A 22,541-nucleotide genomic window follows, 5' to 3' on the forward strand; every position below is an offset into this window, starting at 1 on the left:
ATTAAACAGGGGAGTTGGAACTAGATGATCTTTGAGGTCCCTTCCAACTCTAACCATTCTATGATTCGATGATTCTATGATTCTATGAAATTCCATAAAGTCAAATACACAGATTTAGGGACTTACCTTAAAATCATTTAATGGAGAAAATCCTATGAACTGAAGAGGAGCTTTCCTTACACTTTCCTTATGCCATTTCCCTCGCTTGGCTATGAATGTGTGTATTTGACACACCCAGGAGCAGGTGCCAAAGAGGCTCTTAAGTGAAACACATAGCAGCATTGCATGTTAATGAGTGGAGTGTGCTGGCCCAGAAAGTAATATTTTGAGGCAGATGCGTATCATGGGAAACAGCAGGAATCATACTGCCCTGAAGGCTGGGCTAAGGTTGCTTTCTGACAGATTGGCTCTAGGCAGTTGTATCGGGTTGTCACAGAAATAATCCAAACTCTTAAACCTTGAGGGAATTTAATAATATTTTTTGTCCATCTTTTTCTCACTTAAGGGTACAAAAGAACTAACCGGGTTAGCTTAAAAAGCACTTGAGTGCTAATGAAAGCTCTGTACCATGCAGCGTATAGCGTGGTTTCTCCCGTGGCTGAAGGTCACGTCTCAATCAATTAAGGAACAGAGTCTTTACGTTCCTCTACATGCTTTTCAGGCATGATTTCAAAATGGACTGAGGTAACCTCTGTCTTTTTCTTAGACTAAATACTCCAGAGCAGCGATGTTGAAATTCAAGTCATATCTTCTATACAATCTCCACTGTTTCCTCAGAAATGCCATCTGGGGGCAGCCAGATAGGAAAAGCAGTTAGCTGATCTTCTTGGCACCTTCAGTGAGATTAATGACTCCGTCACCGGAGAGGTCAGACAAGGTAGCTCCACACCACTCCCAAGTCACTGACACAGGAAGGCAGGAGTTATTTTATCTCAGAACTTTTCCTCCAGCTTTTCAGTTTAGCAAACAGCTACCTTTGGTAGGAGCCATGCAAAGGAGCCTTGTGTTTAAATAATTTAGCTATGTGGAAAGGTGGAGGAAAGAAAGGGGAGGGAGGGCTGAACGGAGAATCTGTGATACCTTTGGAGTCTCAAACTTCGTTGCCATACCCACAATGGGAGGGAGTTAGGAGGGATATGCTAATTGCAGAGAGAGGTCATCAGAGAGCAGACAGGTAGGGAGAAAACCATCATTTATCAAATTACAGTGGCTGTCATGGTGCTGCTGTTAACTCTGGCTCAGTTCCAACATTTCTGCATAGAATTATACTAACACCAGCCTTGTGAGAGATTATCTTTTCTTTGTTATATCAAAAAGTTATCAAATACATGTTACGTCTTTTTGATTTGCAGACTTTTTGCAATGTGTTTTAGGGACAAGCAGGAAATAAAGGAAGCAGAAGGAAAGTCAAGGTAAAATGGTTAGAGGTTTGCTATAACAAAACCATCACCAGAGATACCCATGTCTAACATGAGTCCATTGCTACGAACGTGTTCATGTGTTCACGTCTATTGCTATATAAGTTTAGGCTGTAGGTCTTCAGAAAAGGCACTTCAGGACTTTAAAGAACAGTCTGAGTTTCTCTGATCTTAATTCTAAACACCACATCAAATTACTGATACTATTTCAGATTTTATCAGCCAGGGCTGGAGGTGCCATAACCAAGCAGAATCTCCCTGCAGAGGTTCTGGGAGACAAACATGACCTGCACACCCATGCAGGGACAGAGCTGAAAACCCAAAGGTTTATTGTGGAGAGATGATTAAGGAGAGTGGGCAGGTAAGGAAAAAAAAAAAAGGGGTAATTTATCTAACAGCACCGGTGATCAGTCCAGTGGTGCTGAGGTAACCCTGAGGTGGCACATTCTGCGATGTCCATTTTACTGCTAACCCAAAATGAAGGAACAGTGTGCGATTACCTTCTTCTACAAGCTATCACTAAGAAGGGCAGTGTATCTACTTTTAGAGTAAAGAAGCGTTCTCAACAGCATTAGCCAAATCTTTTGGATTAAAAAATAAAGCAAAAGACAACATTTTGCACTAGGTAACACTACAATAGGAATAAGTACATCCATTTCTCCTCAGCACGCGTGTGTGAATTGAAGCATAGGACACATTCAACCTAAATTAATATGGAATGTAAAATAAAAGTGGTTTGATGCCATCAGTGAAACATAGACAGATATGTTTAAAAAGCGTAATTCTTAAGACAGGTTATCTCAGCTGTTACCCTCAAACTAATTTTGTAGTGAAGAATTAACCAGCTATCCTTCCATCTATTGACAAGTTTAAGGTCCGAAGCACAGGGTGAAGGATGTTGGGGCTTTGTAATGAGGCAACAAGATGCGGAGTCAAGGTTTAGCTTGTTGAATGACAGCTCTGCAAGCTGTTTCTTACACTAGTTATTTAGGTAAAAGTTCTAGAAAAAGTCCTGTAGTCATTTAACGCCAAAATTTTGAGGACAAGCATCAGTCTGTCTACCTGTGCTAATTGCTGCTCAAAATGTCTCACTGCAGCTACTGTTCTTTGCTTCTTTTCTGTTCTCATTCTCCCACCCTAGTACTTCTTCAATCCTTTCTATATGCTACAAGAACCAGAGATTTTCAAATTCCAAAGTGCATCAAAGTGCTACAATTGTGCAGTGATGCCTAGGACTTCTGCCAGTGCAAGAGAAATCAGATTCCCTTTGAAGAGCTGCTGAAGGAGAAATACAGTGCTTTATCACATACAAATGCATGAAGCTCTCTCCTGGCAGGCCACTGATTTACATTAGATGTTGCATCATCAGTCTTGTCTTCTGAAAACGTACAGAAAGCAGTAACAGTGAAAGTCATAGTATCAAAATGAATTTTATAGACAAGCAATTGACCAGGTATTAGTGTAGATGGCCTTGAGTTTCACGTCCCACCAGCCATGTGTTTTATCAGTATGCCCAACCAAGAAGAAAGCTTCAGTCTTTTTGTTTGGAGTTGGCACACAACGTCCTCTCTGGGAGCCCTGGGCACTCCTTTGCCCCTGTCAGCAGACATCTGGCTTCCATTAGATAAATATGATGAGCAAAAATGTTAAGAATGTCATGAGTGTTTCACCCGGTATTTGTTCCGTGTGGGATACTTTCAGATAGAGGGAGACGCATGGCTTAACAGGGACTTTGTAAGGGAATATTATAAAAACTTCCCACTTACATAACATTGCAGTTTATCTATTTTCAGGCTTAAGAGAAACGCTTTTGTTCCCTACTATTCACCTCTGTATAAATTTCTCAGTGGGCACGTGACAGTGTCACACACTCAAAGGCAGCATCATCTCAAAGAATAGTTCTGCAAAAGTTACATCCCAGGAAAACCAAGTATGCTGCCAGGCCCCTCCTCAGAGGAGTCAATCTCTGTTTAGAAGCAGAAAGAGCTTCCAATGCAATTAATTATCCATGTTCTATTTCAGAAATAACCCTCATAGAGCACTGACACCATCTCAGGTGCTTTTTAGCTGAGGTCTAAAGATGTGGTCTCTCTCTAAAAACTGTTAAGGAGGTTTGAGATAAAAGTTGCCTTCAACACTTAATGCTTAGTTGCCCCAAACAATCTCAGTCTCTATATAGTTTATTTTCCTGTTCCATTCTAAAATACAGTTATAGTTTCTGCAACAACATCTTGAAACAACAAGTTCCACAGGCTGTTTATGTCTTTTCTGGGAAACAAATAAACAAACAAACCCACAAATTATGTACAATATTTTATTTGTTTTATGACTGTTTCTTGGTACATACATGTGTGTATGCATATATACATACACATATATATAGTGTGTTGGTACTGACTGCTTACTTGCTGAGTATCCTTCCTGAGCATGTTATGATTTTAGAAATGCCTGTGAAAGAAAGATAAAAAGATGAAGTCACAGAAGCCCAGATCAAAGAATTTCCTTAAGTAGAATGAAAGGATGGAGAATAGATTATTCTGAAGATTGGAAAAGAGATTAAAAATAAAATAGGAAGGAAGTGATGGAAAGTAAGATTTTGGGGGACCGAATATCGTGTCTTCTTTTCTTTAAAGCCTACCTGAACAGTTCACAAGATGGATGGTTTCTATTTCAGGCAGCAATATTTTCTGCAACCTCCTCAAACATACCTCTACTCAAAAATATACCTGTTCTTACTCTCTTATCCTAATATGAAACAAAAATGATTCTTTCTGCATGACTAAAAGCTGACCATAGTGAAAATCTGCAGTGATGGTGAAACAGCAAACTTTAAGTGCCACCAACATATTAATGATAGCTTGAAGACATTTTCAGTTTCTTATAGATATGAATTGGGCTCTTAGCCTATTGCTTGAATTAAAAGAGCTCCATGATCATTCTTCAACACAAAAAGTGAGTCTGTGAGCACTGTTAACCCATAATCCCAGCACTGCACAAGACACTGAAAGAAGTTTCTGAAACAGCTATGTACCACCTCAAGGAATTAAGAGAATTAAGACCTTGACCTTGAATTGGAAGTAAATAGTCAGTTATGCCAGGATGAGGATGGTTCTTAGTTCTGACAAAGCTTTAATTTCTGTGTTCCTTTCTCCTCTTATGATCTTAGAACATTTTTCAGGAGCAAGTACCATTCCCCTCTACCTCTTTTATACATCTGATTGCAGCTTTGGGCAGTTCTGCAGAAAACCAGCCCGCCTGTTTCAAGTCAAAACTTATTTCCATGTTCTTTAATGATAATTTAAGGCAGGGAAAAGTCTTCATATATTTCATTCCTGCCTTTTCCCTTTCCCCCTTTGTGAGTATGAGAGGTTCTCTTTTATACCTGACATGGCATTTGTACAAGCCCACATCTCCTGTTACAACCCAAGGATCCAGAAAGAGAAAAGTGCTGGTACAGTTGACCTGCACACAGTAGTAGACAGGACCTTAGCTCTACTAGTAAGATACAGCATCAGAACACCTTACTCCTGCCACAAATTACTACCTTATCCAGAATTGTTCTACATAAAATTGTAAAATAATCTTGTGAGAGATTTTATAAACATGATGGTTAAAAAGCTTTATCTTCACTGATAGTGAATTCAAAACTTTAAGTAATTCTTAACGGATGCATTTGACAAGAGCTTTTATGGAAGGATCTTTCACATAATGTATTTGTATAACAAAGAGAGAAATGGGGCTTCTATAGGACAAAAAATAATACATATTTTTCACTGCATTTACTATATTTTGAAAATTTTCTGTCACTGTTTGCAAAACCCACAGTAACAGTTTTGTTTCAACTGTTGAATCTTACTCACTTTACTCATTAGACTACTAAAACTCAGGGTGGGGGGAAACCAATTAATGAGAAACTTCATTGTCTTTTGACATTATGCAAATATTCTCAAACAATCTTGGACTAATGAGAATTTTGGAAAGCAAAGGTTGCAGTGAATGTTTGATGAAGTAACAGTATGTCAACAGTCTAAACATGGCTTGATTATGGAAATGAAATTTGGGTAGGGAATTCAACTGTTAAAGCAGAAAATGTCTAATTAAATGGAAACCATGCATTAAATCTCACTTATTCTCTACACAAGAATTCTTTCTCAAGTTCTATTTTAGTATTACAGAGCAACATATAATTAAAAATCTAACACCACCTTCAAGTTATAAAAGACAACCCACTTTTAACAGGAAACAGGAGCTCACATGAGAGTATTTCATTAACTGAAACAAATATTTTCACTATCAAAATGTATTTGAGATTTTATGTTCGGCATATAGAACATGGAGCTGATCTCAAGGGAAAAGTAAAAGCAATATGAAAATGCGTTCACAGGCTTATGAAGTATTTGCATTTCTTCTAGATAGCAGAGGAAATGTTCTCAGTTCCCGAATGTTTCATAAACGCTAGTATGAATATTCATATTTCATGAAGTTTATACCCAAAAGCTCATCATCTGCTTATTATTTGCTACATGTCACTCTCCCAGTTAACACATTTCAGTAATTCAATCCCAAATCAGAAACAATTGCACATAATTTAAATTTACAAAAGATCATGAATGGAAGAAAGTCGGTCTGCAGATAGCACAGGGACCCATGGTAATGTTTGCCAGCCCCTAGTGCCAGTGACAGGGATGAAAGATTAGTGACCTTGTTTTCCAGAAGATGCAGTCCTGCTGATAGGCATTGCATCGTGGTATATTTGGGCTCTTCTATCCTGATGCCCAGCTTTGCCCTCAAATGAGATAACGAATTCAAACGCTGTGTTAGCAGTGGTTGGGTCATCATAATGCCTGAGAGCCCAAGATATGCCATAGGATGCTGGTGTGGTTGGTACAACAAAGAAAGATCAGAAACAGGTATCGTGTACAATGCTCACAACCAAAGCTGGGTAATGTCATCACTGAAAGAAAAACACGGGGATAGTTTATTTAGTTCAAAATGCATTTTCCAAGGGCCAGTAAACATTGTTCATATTTGATGAGTAATTTCAGATGTAAAAAGTTACCTGAAAAATCAAAAATGTCTATTTCTTCATCTTTAAATGAAGAAATGTGATTTTCACATTTTAAAACTTTAAAAAGTCTATATTCATTACTATAGGCAATGTTTTTCTTGAGTGGAAAGCTTGATGGTTTGAATATCAAAGAGAAAAATCTGTCAGAATTACGTATTTATAGTCTACTTACAACCCACAAGCAACAACAACTGGATAAAGATGAGAGACATAGGTAGTCACTGCAGCTTCCCAGCAGTTTAAATTTTGCCAAGCTGTTTCCCAGCATGTTAGCAAGAGATTGAAAAGGTTTGAAAAGTGAGACCTCTGACCAGTTCATGAACATGTTCTCCCCAAATCCAACACGTCTCAGAGAGAGCTCAGAAGAATTTGCTTGAAAATACGTTTGCAGATAAAAGCTATTATGTATGTATGTTCAATCGGTCTCAAACTCATAGTTTTGTAGCTTCATGCTTCGTCCTAAATAGCCTGATAATACTATATTCTTATAAAAACAATCTGTAGTTCACTCCACAGCATACACAGAAAGAAAAGACTGATAGGAAATTCCTCTCAGACCACCTAGGATGGACCTATAAAGTTAAGAACATGAATAACTGAACATCAGAATAGCACAAATATTTACCAACTTGTTTTAGCTGGCTAGCGCAATGCCCATGTCACCCAAAACCAATTTTTCCAGAGGAGTTTACATCTCCAGACCAGCACTAAAGTACTGAGTATAACTAACACATTTGGGGCATCAGGGAATTTAAGGATTGAGAAAAACTGATGAGGAGAGAGAGTAACGGTGGTTAATACAAAATGAGATCAAAAGAAACCCATCAGTATGAAATGAGCTGTGTAGAATATCTCCCAGCATAGCAATTCCATTAATGAGCACACAGTTCCAGGAAGCCGAGTTGTTAGAAACACTGGACTGTAATACTAATGACACCCTATAAAATATAAACAACTTCTAAATACAGAAAAGCTGCTCTTAAACCTACAGTTGCCAAACACATAGAGGTAGATCCACCAGGATGATACTGGTGTGAATTCCCTTGCTCCCCAGACAAACTTCTGACACGTGACAGTTAACATGAGTGGATCAACCAGAAAAGGATGCAGTGAAGTGACATCACGATGGATTGAAATGCCTTTGCTAACATGAGGGAGAGTTCTTCAGCTCTGAAGCAGAAACCCAGGGAAACCATCGGTGATTCAAGACATCTTGTGATGGTAGAAGAACCTGAACACGAGAAATTCAAACCTAGAACACTGAGTCAGTAAGGTAGGCAAGCATACGCCTTCTAATTTGAAGACAGTTGAGAGGTACCCAGAATCAGCTAGTAGTAGGGTTGGAAAGCTACCTCTATATGACTGAACAGAACAGGAGAAAGAGCCTGAGCCTCTGTGACGTGATCTGGCTGCATCCATGTTGCAGACCACTGAGCTGGGTCCAGGCCATTCCTTGGCTATTGCTATACTGATAAGTTAAACAACATCAAATAATGAAGCTCAGCCCCAGAATTAAATTCTCTGTACTGTTCAGTTGTGAGAACAGCCCCTGGCATAGGACTCCCATAACACTCCCTAAACAGTTCCCAAGAGTTTGGGATATAGCATGGACCAAGGACTACTCCCATCAGACGGTTCAGATGCAAATACTCCGTTTTTACTGTAACAGATTTAAAAGTATAGACATAGGGTCTTTGTACCACCTGACCTTAGTGTCAGAAACGGGTCCCAAACTCTTGCAACCCAAAGAAATAATATTTTCGGTTTTATTGTTTTTTCATTTCATAGTACCTGACAAACGTGAGGGCTGTGCTGCAACACAACGTAGTGATTTTTATTAGTAAAGCAATGGAATGCACTGCCTCCCTTGGAGGAGATGGCATGAGGACATGCAGGGGGGCTTCAAGGTGCAAAGCTTGCTGAGATAAAGCTGAAGGTCAAAGTCGAGGAATGAAGGATCCAAAAGTGGTGCACTCTCATCCATATCACTTATTTGCGACCAGTCTGAACACTCCCCAAGGTCTTTGTATTCAAGGGATGTGGACGAAATGGCCCAAAACAGGACAAGAGAGTTAACAGTTAACAAAGGCAATTAACAGTTAAGTAGTATTTGAATTTGAACTGTGACCTTCTTTCATTTTACTGTAGATGCATCTTTTAGATCCAGCCTCAGCTCCTTCCTTTACCTCTGATATGGTGATTTAGTATGTAAATGTACTCATCATGTCTTACTCTGTGTATTTGTATAGGGATTACGCATTGGGAATTCAGTATTTGCTAAACACTGTGGTAATATGGCTAATAGCTATACATTTATGGTAAATTATAGTGAAAGGTTGGACATACAATATTCTAGTATTCATTTTAAAATGCACAAAGTATATTTTTGATAACCATGTAAATAATACCTTCTTATATATGCACATTTCTATTGATTCTGAGGACAAAAATATTGAAAAGCCATTAAGTTTTGGAAATTGGGCTGTAAGTGATAAATAAATTTGTCATATAGTGAAATGAGAGATGAGAATCAAGGAGTAAATGAAGACTTGTAAGATTGGGGTAACCATCTGCATGTATGAGAACAACTAAAAATAAGTTCAAAACAAGAAACAAGACAACCCATAGGCTCCATTGGCCATCTTTTATGAAGTTGAATCTTAAGTGACGAACATAAATATTGACCTTGTAGCAAGCATCGCATTAAGCATTTAATTTATCTCAGGATTCAGGGTCTTTGAATTAAAAAAAGGTAGGTAGGAGCAGCAATTCACTCACTGCAAGCTTGTAAGAGACTTTCTTACTCTCTAACACCACTGTGCATGCCCCAGTCTCTACATCTGTAAAACAAACAGAATATATTAAAAATTTCTTCTGTGAGTTTAATGCACTCTCAACAGGACATCGCTGGAAATGCTGCTACAGCTGTACAACCCCAGTGTAGCTGGCTAGACCCAATGTTCTTTTGAGAAAACTGAGAAAAGTCTGTTATTTCCTTAGACTGTTCTTCAAGGACTCTCTTATGCCACAACAGACCTTTGGTCTAGCCCCTTAGAGGCATTCTCATGTCTTTTGAGTCTTCTACTGCTGCAGGTCTGTTTTTGGCTGTTTGAGCTGAACAAGTACATGACAATATCACCAGCAGAGTAACAGAATGTTCAGGACAACGAGTCGAGACAGAAGAGATCAGGCAGAGAGAAACATAGGAAGGGTTTCTCTAAAATTACACTGGCACAGTTCACTCTGACCTGAGGCCACAATTTTCTCCCTTTCTTCTCATTTAAATTCATTTTGCTGGTTATTTTCGTGTTGCAGATTGTTTCCCTGCCCATTTAAATCATTGGCAATGCATAAGTAGGCTCCATCTTCACTCCTTTCTCTCTTCTTTTTTTACATATGCTTTTTGGAAAGGAACGTATCATCTGCTTTCTCTTTGCATTGCAACAAAAATGCTGTAGAAAAATCCGAAGGAAAAAGAAGAATCTTCCCTGGATAGATGTCTAGATTGCATCCTTAATATGATACATTATCTCTCATGCACGTAATTGATGGTTCAAAAAGCTATCCCTACTTTTCAGTATTGTCTTGTTATTGCCAAGGAGTCTTTCTGTAAATACTTGCTTTAGGAAAAAGAATGGTGACAAATTTCTTTCCAGGTTTCCATGACTGCTGCAATGTTTAATTTGTTTTGATTCATTCTGTGTTTACATCTGCTTTCAGTCTTTGTGCCCTGTCCTTTGAGAATTCAACTAATCTACTTAGGTTTCCAAGAAGTTGATTGGGAATTTCATGTTACAGTTTTTTCTAGAAGCGAAGAAAAGAAAAGAAAAGAAAAGAAAAGAAAAGAAAAGAAAAGAAAAGAAAAGAAAAGAAAAGAAAAGAAAAGAAAAGAAAAAGAAAAGAAAAGAAAAGAAAAGAAAAGAAAAGAAAAGAAAAGAAAAGAAAAGAAAAGAAAAGAAAAGAAAAGAGAAGAGAAGAAAAGAAAAGAAAAGAAAAGAAAAGAAAAGAAAAGAAAAGAAAAGAAAAAGAAAGAAAAGAAAAGAAAAAGAAAAGAAAAGAAAAGAAAAGAAAAGAAAAGAAAAGAAAAGAAAAGAAAAGAAAAGAAAAGAAAAGAAAAGAAAAGAAAAGAAAAGAAAAGAAAAAAGAAAAGAGGCATTTGTTTTTGTCTCTCTGAAAGATTTGTGAAGTACGGTATATAACTATAGCAGATGTGAATAAGAAACAGAGCTCCCAAGTCATCTATGATACAAAGCTATTTCACTGGGATAAGAAAACCTTTTCTTTTCATGGTCCCATCATAGTTTATTCCAGCTCTTAGCTAGAATTTCCAGTTCACCTCACAGAGCTATATGAACCATAGAAGCAAAAACCAATATTTTCAACCTCCATTCAGCAAAACACAGAGCGCTCTTAATGCTAACAGAATTTAAACCCATGATTAAGTTCCTTTGAATAATTGTCTGAAAGCATTTTACCAATTCATGATCTTTTCCATCGCGTATTTGGCATTTGACATCTTTTCAGCTGTACATCTAATTCCAGGTACATAGCTGAAACACCGGGTGTATGTTTTTAATCTTTACTTACGAAACAACTGAAAAGATTCGTACAATGGGTGAACTACACAAAGCTTTCACCTGTATAACAGCATGTTTATTGTAGAGTTCCCCATGAACTGGTCAAGTGCGTGAGTACAAATCCATGTCAGCTCCCACCAGCTGTGCAGTTTGAAAGCTGCTTGAGATTTCCTAACAGCATTTTCTTCAGGGGAAAAAATAAACCAGCAGATGTAAAGAGAAGCATGTTGTCTTACTCTCCAGTCTGTTTTCAAAGACAGTGATACCCAGCTATTCCTACAGTGATGCACAGTAACAAAGAGATACCTCCCATCTGGCCTTACTGTCATCAGTCATATATGTCAGTCTTCTCACCTTGTGTTCCACCCCAGTTTGTGACTAGCTTTGCACTGTGGTCTTCATGTGAATTTTGATAACAGATAAGAATGCATTTAGGCTTTAGATTTGGCTGGAAAACTTCAGCCTGGAGAGGAGAAGGCTCCAGGGATACTTTTTAGCAGTCTTCCAGTACCTGAAGGGAGCCTATAGGAAAGCTGGAGAGGGACTTTTTACAAGGGCATGTAGTGATAAGACAAGGGACAATGGCTTTAAACTGAAAGAGGGGAGATTTAGATTAGATATAAGGAATAAATTATTCACTGTGAGGGTGATGAAGCACTGGAATAGGTTGCCCAGAGGAGTTGTGGATGCTCCATCCCTGGAGGTGTTCAAGGCCAGGCTGGATGAGGTTTTGAGCAACTTGGTCTAGTGGAAGGTGTCCTTGGCTGCGGCAGGGGGGTTGGAACTAAATGATATTTGAGGTCCCTTCCAACCCAAACCATTCTATGATTCTCCTGTGAAAAGGAACAGTCTCTATGCATTCTTATAGTGACTTTTCGGGACATATAATGCAGAGGGAATCAATCCACTGATTTTGGCAAATTTAACAGGTATTCCAACACCTTTACCTTTCTAAATAAAAGCTGATTTGAAAGGCAAAATATACATTATTGCAGTGATTTCTGATTTTCCTCTTTACTACTTTTGAGTTTCTTCCTTTATTGTGGTGTCTACTCCATTTCCTAAGTCCCTTAGTTTAAATTTGAAGCAAAATAGTTTCCAGATGCAATTTTACTGCTCCCTTTTACCCACTTAATGAAAACGAAAAGACACTGCAGAATCCCTGTTGTGGCACCGCTATCAATAAGTTTGGCAAATACCCATCATAAAGCATTATTACTGCTCTGTTGGCTTAAAAAAAAAAAAAAAAAGTATGTCATCTAGAACAGGATGAAGTGCAATAACAGTTTAATGGTAACAGATTCACTTTGGGGGTGTTACGATGCTTCTTGAGAATTTTTGCTGAAAATATGCATAAAGGCACACAGGATACATTTTGGCAAGTGGAACTGTTCATACTCCATAGAAATAAAATGCAATTAGTCAGTTGCAATTCAATTACATTTGTGTGTTAAAAAAGGCTACTGAGAAAAATCACACGCTGTTTATTCCTAAAGCGAAGTACTAATGCAGCCTTAATTTGATTTTCCTTAGCCTTTCTATAAAGTCAGTTTGCAACTTTTTTTGTATATAGTAATAAGTGAACAAAAATCCTTGACTTTAGCATTTTATAATGAGGTAAATTTGAGGCTTGTGTCAGAGAAGATTTGTTCCTAACACTCAGGGTACACCAACTGACTGGGAAGGCTAAATGAAGGAATTTATTCTCCTACTACTAAGCTTTAAATGTAGCAAAAGTTTAAGATTCAAAGTCATCTTCCTAACAGAATGTAGTGTACTAGCCTCTCTCTCTCAAAGTGCTTCTTAATCCGTGAAGGCTTTATTTTCCCCTTTTATTTTCCCCTTTAAACCATACATAAAATCTTTTTTTCTTTTTAATTCAGACATACTATATTTTTGCTGGATATCAAATATACTTGAAGCTTACCTTGGCCCATAATACCAAAATGTATGTAGAAAATTAATTCCTTCATACAAAATTTTACCTGTAAGACCCACATTTCTGAATGTGTTCTTAGAATTGTAGCAAGTACACCTGATCAGCCTAAATGAGGTCAGAATTCAGATCAGGGAGTATATAACAACAGTGCAATATCTCAGGATTTACATAAATGGAGAAAATTTCATTGTGCCAGTAACCTTCAAAGTGGGAGAGAGTAAGAATGACCTAAAGAGGAGGTTTAAAAAAAAAAAAAAAAAAAAAAGTAACTTTTGTAGAAACTAGTAAATTAGTAAAAAAACCCTTAGTAAAAGCTTCAGCTGGTAGAGACCTCCCTCCCAAATGTGCCCATCTGTGTGCATAAAGAAGAGCAGAGGAGAAGCCAGTTACCAGTCCAGAGCTCCTCCTTGGGAAGGCTGCTCTCTAGATCTGTTCTCTAGACCCCCTCCAGGACTTGGTTGTCCCTGGGCCTCCAGCTTTCACTCGTACAAGAGATATAGTCTGAAATGTCCAGATTTTCTCCTTTCATTGCCCTTTGTTCTTCAAATTCTTCTCAGTTCTATCAATTTCTCAGTCCGATCGCAGGTCACTGCAGATTTTGAGCTGTTCATTACAATATTCTCCAGATAAGCATCAGCTGTTGGTGTTGGGCATCAGCTGGCTTCTCCCTTGAATGAGACCACATTACAGCATCCACTTCTTTTGCTGATGTGAATTCAACCAGCACTAGCTTAACCCAAGGTGAGAAATTGTAGCAAAACCTGTAGCTTTCAGCAAAGGAGAAACTTTTCTGTTATAACAATGGTGGTTTTCTACTTGTTTTCAGGAAGAATTAAAAAACCCTTCTCTTCAAGCTGAAGGTTTTCCCTTCACTCTCACTACTAAGCTCAGGGATTTTTCAAGAAAAGGCTCCTTGTCACAGGAAACACATGCCTAGCGCCCCCAAACACCTCACATTTTCTCTTTTGCATCATTTAGATGAAATTAGCCACTGGAAGAGGAACCATTCAACATCTGGCATTTAAGGAAAATAGCATAGCAGGAGACAGAAAACATTTTTTTTGGAGTAGAAAACCCTAGTCTTTGGAAGGAGTGCTTACAATGGTGAAGATCGTGTGAGCTCCTGTCTTCCAATGCCAGCGCGTATCCATTTCAGTGTAATTATTGAGACCTCTCTTGAAATCCAAACGCTGCCATGAAAATCATCTGCATTATCTGATTCATCGGAAAAAATATTCAACAAAAATTTCAGTTCCAAACACATCTATATTTCATCTTGACCCACTGAAACTGTAAAATGGAGTGGGTACAGCTGCTAGAGATGGTCAGGATGGGCTGCAGTGGCAGGATGCAATCTGCTTGGACCATCTCCCATACTGAGATGTGGAGATGTGTGCACTTTACAAGACAATTTTGCATATAGATGTCTATGTGAATGAGTCACTAACAAAGTATATAATTAGAGAAACACCATGAGGAGACTCATGTGTTTTGTAATAAATTACAAAATTCATACGTAGGGCCATACTGGGCAGAGAATTTCAAATTAGATTATCAAACACTTATGCTGATAGTCTCCAAGACCTACCAGAGCAGAACATCTACATTTGGGTGGAGAAGAACACATACACCTTTTAATTTCCCACCCACCAAGTCCTATGGAATTAGAAGAAATAGTACAAAGTGCAATGGATAAAGCAGTTATTAATAGTCTGCAAGGGAGAAAATCACATTGCCGAGTGGACAGTTTGGCATACATACTCTTTCCCGTCTTTAATTCCTGTGAGTCTAAGAAAAAAAGCTATTGACTAGATAGAGATGAAGCATGCATAATTGCATTATGTCACAATTTTACGCTTAGCATCTGGCAATGATTCTGTCTCCAAAGTAAGAAATCCAGATATGACAACAATGAACAATGAATCTGATTCTCATCTACATTAAATTGAGTTTTCATTGCTGTAATTTCAGTCTATTTTTTCTCCTAATATTCAGTCATTCTGATATCAGCTGATTCAGGATGTGAATAGCTAATTAGATTTGGATTATTTCATGCATCCCAAAGAGGAAGCTAAAATCTGGCTGAATCCTTCTGAAAAAAAAGTAGTGCTAGAAGAGTCAAGAGTACTGCTCTGTAAATAAAACTGGTTTTCACATTCTATCCAAATGGAATAGGCAGTTTGTGCCTTCTGAGTAACCTCATGTTTTAGGTTACTGACTGCTTTCATTAAAGGTCAAGAGGTAACTTTTTTTTTATGGCTCTGAAACATTAAAGAAGTTAATTTTTGAATCAGACAGTCTTTTGTGTGACAGCCTCCATCATCATACTCGAGTAGAAGCTGGAGATGCTAACCTGTACAGCTACTTGCCTAGCTATCCCACCACCCCATTGCATAAAGTTTCTTTGCTACCTTGCTAATCAGGACCTGTAAAAAGTACTGTGTAACTGTAACTTGTATTGGAAGAAATCATTCAGTGACAAAGCCTGAGTGGTTTTGCTTGAACCTTAAAAAATATTGTGAGTTTTGAACGTCACTGCCAGGTTAGACAGTTACTGTAATCTAGTAACATAAGATGTGTCAGTGAATAGGTCAGATCATATATAGAGTGAGTTTCATTCTGTTTCCGTTTCCTTTTCTGAACAGTTTGATGAGCACGTGTCTCCTTCACAAGGTAACTCTACTGAAGGCTTGTAGGTAAAGCAAGTGCAGGAAGAATTCACAGAAGTTTGCACCAATTTGCCTGAAAGGGTGCTGTAAGCACTCTTACCAATCTACTTGAAAACAGAGACTTTTTTGAAACATGTTATTTCCTGTTTTCAGAAAACACTGTCTTTCCTTGAAATGGAATAAGGATATGTCATTAGTGCTCTTGGCCACAGACCTTAAGATAGGCATCATTGCTTATCTCGTGGACATAAGACCTTCTGTTATCATATCAGCATCATATATTTAGCTGCATAGTTCTGACATGGAAAAGCATTTAATTTTAAAAACAGCTGTGCCAGTTACAGTTTAATTCATGAGACAATACATGTTCAATATTATTTTGCATTATAGCAATTTAGATAGTAATCCACCCAGTGCCCACAGCAGTCCTAGCATTGACATCAACAAAAGCTAGATTAGATCCAAAGGGAATGGCCGAGCCATTGTTCACCTGATCATGATGTCAAGGGAGATTTTCATGCTCATGTCTAGGGTTCATTTCCTGTAGACAGTTAAACACTAAGTACACAAACAAAATGGAAAAGATCCTGATTCCATTTACTGGCACGGTTTTAAAGTGAATGGATTGCATTTAAACTGCTGTAACTAAGAACGAAATCCAGCCAAGTCTATCAAACCCAGGGCCCATAACATTTTCTTCCTTTCAGATCATACCTTAAGGTATTTCTCATTACACTGCAAAATCCCCCTCAATCTATAGTCCTCTGGTACTCACATCTGCCTTTCAACTGACAATGTCACTACCATGGCAAGTCCATTACCAGAATATATGCTGCTAAGTACTCTGTTTAAGAGAATTTTATTCTTGACAGAATCAGATACTTTCAGGCTTACTGCTATTTCCATTTTGTGCACTGGAACAGTGCCAGGTAGACTTGTACAATAAAAATACCAGTACTGAAATGGAGGGGTTTTAGCTCTGACAGCTAGAGAAAGAAAGGAAGGTAATTATCAGTAGTTCGGTTAGAGTTTGTAACACCTTATGGAAGGATTGAATGAGTCTTTTAACCCTATGTTAAAGGAATCCAATGCAATACACTTGGGCCTGATTCTTTTTGGCTTTATTTTGTTTTGAAAAATCAGAGGAAGCCACTAACCGCAGCTGTGCTGTTCTGTATTTGCACTGGCATCAGCAAGATCAGCTTCCATTTATGCAACTTGCCCACAATTTTGTTGACCATAAAATCTTTGACCATCATGAGAAGTCTGGTCTGCACATTATTTTGTATTCTGCTGTTATAGATGGTCTCAGCTCTTTTCATGAGTGTATCAGGTCTTGGTACTCACCAGCAATTTGGTCTTTTATTCAGGCCACTGACAAAATCAGTCAAAACCGCAGGCTGTCCCCACTCACAGATTTCTAGGGAAGCTGATTTTTTCTGAAGATGAAACAAGAAAATACACATAACCTGCAAAAGCACCTTGAACGTCTTTCTTCTTTCAGAGAAATTGCAGTTATTCACAACCCAGTTAAAAGTCTTTAAGCAAATCACTCCAGTCACAGCTTGATATCAGCCCTACATCTCTTTTGGGTGGCTTCACTCAAAGAGTGTCTGTCTCTTTCTTCAATTGTGCCTCTTCCACACACTAATGACTAAATAGCAGGCTTCTTCTTTTCCTGAGTTGTTCCTGGGCTGTGCCCCCTCTCCACAGGCTTAGCACCAGCTACACTGCACAGGTCCTTTATTTGAGACACGGTGACAAGGAGTATGCCGTGAAGGAGCGACATGCTCTGCATGGGGCACAGCAGGACTCAGCCATCCTGCTGCTCAGGAACATAGACTGAGCCGTGACTGACTGTCTCCGCTTTCCCACTTGTGATTTACTGTGCATCCTCTATGTCTATAACCTGGCACTCGTATATATTTCAACTTCTAATGATACATATCTTTCCCTCAACCAACAGTTTCACCACATTTCTCCTACCATTGATTTTGCCTGAATTTAGACTACTCACAGCTGTAATGCTAACATCACTGCAGACTAACAGCAGCCCATGTCCCAGAGATCTTCTCTCTCCATTCCCAGTCCAGGTATCACATTACATAAAAGCAGTAAGACTGAATGAGACTGAAAGTCCATCTGTCTGACACTGTGACAAGTACGTAGCCTCCAAAAGCCTCTCAGATTTTTTGAGACGAACCGGGATGGGATTCAGGCATCTAAACATAGGTGCCTGTTGCTATTTTAAATCCTTGTGTGCACCTCGCTTGGCACCCAGCTGCTGCTCCAGGAGGGCATAGGTCTCTTACAGGTCCTGTGGAATATCTGCCAACTCTGTGCAGATATGTCTTGTATTTTAAGGTATCTATTTTTGGCAATAAATCCCAAATGTCATGTTTTTGTTCTCGATAGCCTTTGATAAATTTTTGATCTATGAACTTGCCTACTCTTTTTAATTATAGTTTTAGCACTAAGAAAATGTTATGACAAGGAAGTTCACAAGTTTTATGAAAAAAATTGTCTGCTTTTGTTGATTATGAGTGTACTATCCACTACTTAACCTGTAGTCCAAGTAGAGGGCTCTTGTAGCCATCAGATGGGTGCGCACAGCACAAGATACAATTAATACTTGCTTGCCTTAAACCCATACATAAGCACACTAAAATACCACGATCAGCATCATCATGAAAGCATGTTGTAAAGTTGTAAGGCCACAAATAGTATTTTGTCATGCAGATACATTAAAATATAAATAATAGCCATAACTGCAAAACACAAACGGTGACTTGAGATACAGCTTCAGAAATAAGATGCAAAGAAAAACATGTGCAAGTAGTAAAATTTGCAAGATGAGAACTAACAATGCAGAGCAGGCAGGAAAGGCTTCTGACGGAACCAGAATTCCCGCAAAATAAACTAAACCAGTACAAGGCTTGATCCCAAAAATAAAATATCAAGAACAGATGACATCACCCCCTTTTGTTTGGGGGATAAGGCAGAAAAATCATGAAACTTCAAGGATGGATGAGAAAAAATGGGCAACACATCCCACTTCAGTTCTGGCTTCCCATATCGAAGAGCTTTGAGGACTGGCAAACTCAACCTCAGTGACTTAGGACCACCAGGGACTACAGTCATCAATGCCAACTAAAACAGCATCAGTTCCACTTGCATACTCACAGCTAGTTCAGGATAAGCTCACAAAGGACAAATTCTTTTGTATATGTGATGATAATGAAAGTCCTTTCAATTTCATGCATTTCATGCATGGTTTTACAGACCTTAGTCTACTCCCATTCTTATCCAGGGTTCTTGAAGAGCCCTTGCTTACTTATTTATTCAAAATATGGAAAACAATTTAAGCATCCTGAAACCTTTTTCTAGCTTCTAAACATTTTCCAGTTCTCCTATAGCCTTGTAAGATGGAGGAAATAATAGAATTGCTAAAACTTCAGCTCACCATGGACTAAGTGAAGGCATAACTATTTACAGTGTTATGCTTTCCCTTTTTCCCTTACTAATTGCTAACAGTCCATTTGCTGTTTTGCCTGCTTGCAATATTTCTTGTGGGTATGGCAGAACAGACCTTCCTGTTTGACATCTTGAAGTGTTAGTTAATTGCTGCCATTTAGCAGGGTTTACATTTCACATTTCATGGACTTTTCCAATTTACAGATGAAGTTAAGATCAAATTTAACCAACGTAGGATTAACACTTTCAGTTGCAAATAACTTAAAACAGGAACTTTGCCCAACTAAATCACTAGCTCACTTATGCTCTCTGGCCCTGAATATAACTGTGGGAGAAAGAAAGGAGATATCCAGAAAAGAGTATAACTCATATAACACTCCAGAGAAAAGAGGGGTTTGGGAATTTTTAATAAATTCTCACTGCACATTGGAATACAAATAGTACCATATTCCCTTACAAAGGAAAAGTAATTCATGTAAGAGAGAATGAGAGGTGTATTTCTGTTCCTTTATGCTGCTGGTTTTAATATGCAGTTTCTTTTGGATTTTGTTTGGTTTCTTTGAATCCCACTCCTCCACAGACTTCCTAGGACTCAATGCTCTTTTATTGCTTATTCTTCTTGCTGCTTTGCTGGATATAGCAGATCAATAGTTACTTCAGCTGAAAATAGTCCTGTTAAGTTCCAAACTATTTTTCATTACAGAAAATGTGTGAAAATAAAAAAAAAAAAAAAAAGAAAATCAGCTGCGACAGAGTCTGTAGAATAGTGCATGCACCTTCCATTAATCCCATGATTATTCAAGCCATGACTATGTTCAGTTACTCTGGATTCCCTTCTGCTCCTACATCTTTGCAGGATTACAGTTTTAGAGTGTCAAATATCTAGAATGAGGATTTTTCTTCTACCATTATGCTTCTGTAAGACTAAGAAGACATCCCATGCTTATGGTCATTCTAGATATTATGAAGACATACTTAGCAACATTAAGAAGATGTATATATATGTATGTCATGATTGTAATCAAACATTAAGAAGACTCACAAATGTAGAAGTTTTCATGGAATCATAGAATAGTGTGTGTTGGAAGGGACTTTTAAAGGTCATCTAGTCCAACTCCCCTGCAATGAGCAGGAACATCTTCAACTAGATTATGTTGCTCAGAGCCTGGTCCAGCCTAACCGTGAATGTTTCCAGGGATGAGGCATCTCTACCACCTCTCTGGGCAACCTGTTCCAGTGTTTCACCACTCTCATTGTAATATATTACTTCCTTGCATCTAGTCTGAATCTACTCTCTTTCAGTTTAAAACCATTGCCCCTTGTCCTATTGCAACAGGCCCTATCAAAAAGTTTGTCTCCATCTTTCTTATAGGCCCCCTTTAAGTACTGAAAGGCTGCTAGAAAGCGTTCCCAGAGCTTTCTCTTGGCGAGGCTGAACAACCTCAACTCTCTCAGTCTGTCTTCATACAAGAGCTGCTGCAGCCCTCTGATAATTTTTATGGTCCTCCTCTGGACCCGCTCAAACAAGTTCCTATCTTTCCTGTGCTGAGGACCCCAGAGCCAAATGCAGTACTGCAGGTGGGGACTCATAAGAGCAGAGTAGAAGGGCAGAATCACCTCCCTCAACTTGCTGGCCACGTTTCTTTGGATGCAGCCCAGGATACAGTTGACCTTCTAGGTTGCACGTCCACCTTTTCATCCACCAGTATTCCCATGTCCTTCTTGTGAGGGCTGCTCTCAATCCCTTCATCCCCCAGCCTGTACTAATACCAGGGATTGCCCCAACCCATGTGCAGGACCTTGCACTTAGCCTTGTTGAACCTCATGAGGTCCACATGGACCTACTTCTTGAGCTTGTCCAGGTCACCCCCAGATGGCATCCTGTCCCTCAGGCGTGTCAACCGCACCACTCAGCTTGGCGTCATCTTAATTTTAATGATTAACTAGCAGAATCATAGAATCATAGAATGGTTAGGGCTGGAAGGGACCTTCGAAGGTCATCTAGTCCAACCCCCCTGCAAGGAACAGGGATATCTCCAACTAGATCAGGTTGCTCAGGGCCTTGAAATACAAATATATCTTTATATGTATATGTATTGGGTTTTGTCCTAGTTTTAGCTGGGACAGAGTTTTTAACAGACAGAAGAGCTCCATGTTTTGGTTTTATTCAGAGGCTCACTCTGAGAAGAATGTTGATAGCAAGCTGATGTTTGTGGTTGGAAGTGAAACTCCAAGGACTTTTCAGTGTGCGGAGTGCAGAAACACGGCGGGATAAGGGGGGAGCATAGTTGGGACAAGGGGGACACGATTCCCCTTGTGAGTTGTGGTGGAACTTAAGATTGAGGGCCAAACTGGCCAATTAGTATTCCATATCATACAGCGTCATGCCCAGTATAAAAGCAAGTCAGCCGGGAAGAAGGGCTTTTGCACTTTTGCTCTTTTGCGCTTGCTGCGCTGTTGCTCTGCTGTTTTTCTTTCTTTCTCTCTCTCTCTCTGCCCCTCTCTATTTCGGGGCCTCGCGTTCGTCCGGGATTGCAGCTTCGGGACGAGACGGGCTTCGCATACGAGGGGGTGGTGAGCATCTATCCTGTGTATTAAATCATCTGTATTAAAATCATTCTTATCTCAACCCACGGGTTTCCCGTTTATCCTTTAATTCTCTCCCTCATTCCTGGGGGTGGGGGAGGGGGAGTGACCGGCTGTGTGGGGGGGGGTGGTTCAACCTAACCCACGACAGTTTGCATGGCAAGATTTGAGGGGTGAGGTGGCTTCCATGAGAAGATACCAGAAGTTGCCCTCATGTCAGACAGAGACAGTTTCAGCCAGCTCCAAGACATACCTGTTGCTGCCCAAAGCTGAGCCCATCAGAGGCAGTAGCAGCTCCTCTCTTACAACATATTTAAGATGGGGAATAAACAGCAGCTAGGAGAGAGGACTGAGAAATAAACACTGCAGACACCAAGGTCAGTGAAGAATGAGGGGGAGAAGGGGTTCCAGGTGCCAGAGTAGAGATTCACCTTCAGCCCGTGGTGAAGACCATGGTGAGGCAGGCTGTCCCTCTGCAGCCCATGGAGGTCCATGTTGGAGTAGATATCCACTTACAGCCCATGGAGGACCTCATGCTGGAGCATGCCTCTAGCAGGACCTGTGGACCCATGGAGAGAGAAGCCCACACTGAAGCAGGTTTTCTGGCAAGATTTGTGACCCCATGGGTGACTCACGCTGTAGTAGTCTGTTCCTGAAGGACTGCACCCCATGGGAAGGACCAACACTGGAGCAACTCGTGAAGAACTTCAGCCCATGTGAAGGACACACATTGGAGAACTTCATGGAGGACTATCTTGCATGGGAGAGACCCCACACCGGAGCAGAGGAGGAGTGTGAGAAGGAAGAAGC

The sequence above is a fragment of the Tauraco erythrolophus genome, chromosome 1 (assembly GCF_009769465.1).
Source record: "Tauraco erythrolophus isolate bTauEry1 chromosome 1, bTauEry1.pri, whole genome shotgun sequence".
Classification (NCBI taxonomy): Eukaryota; Metazoa; Chordata; class Aves; order Musophagiformes; family Musophagidae; genus Tauraco; species Tauraco erythrolophus.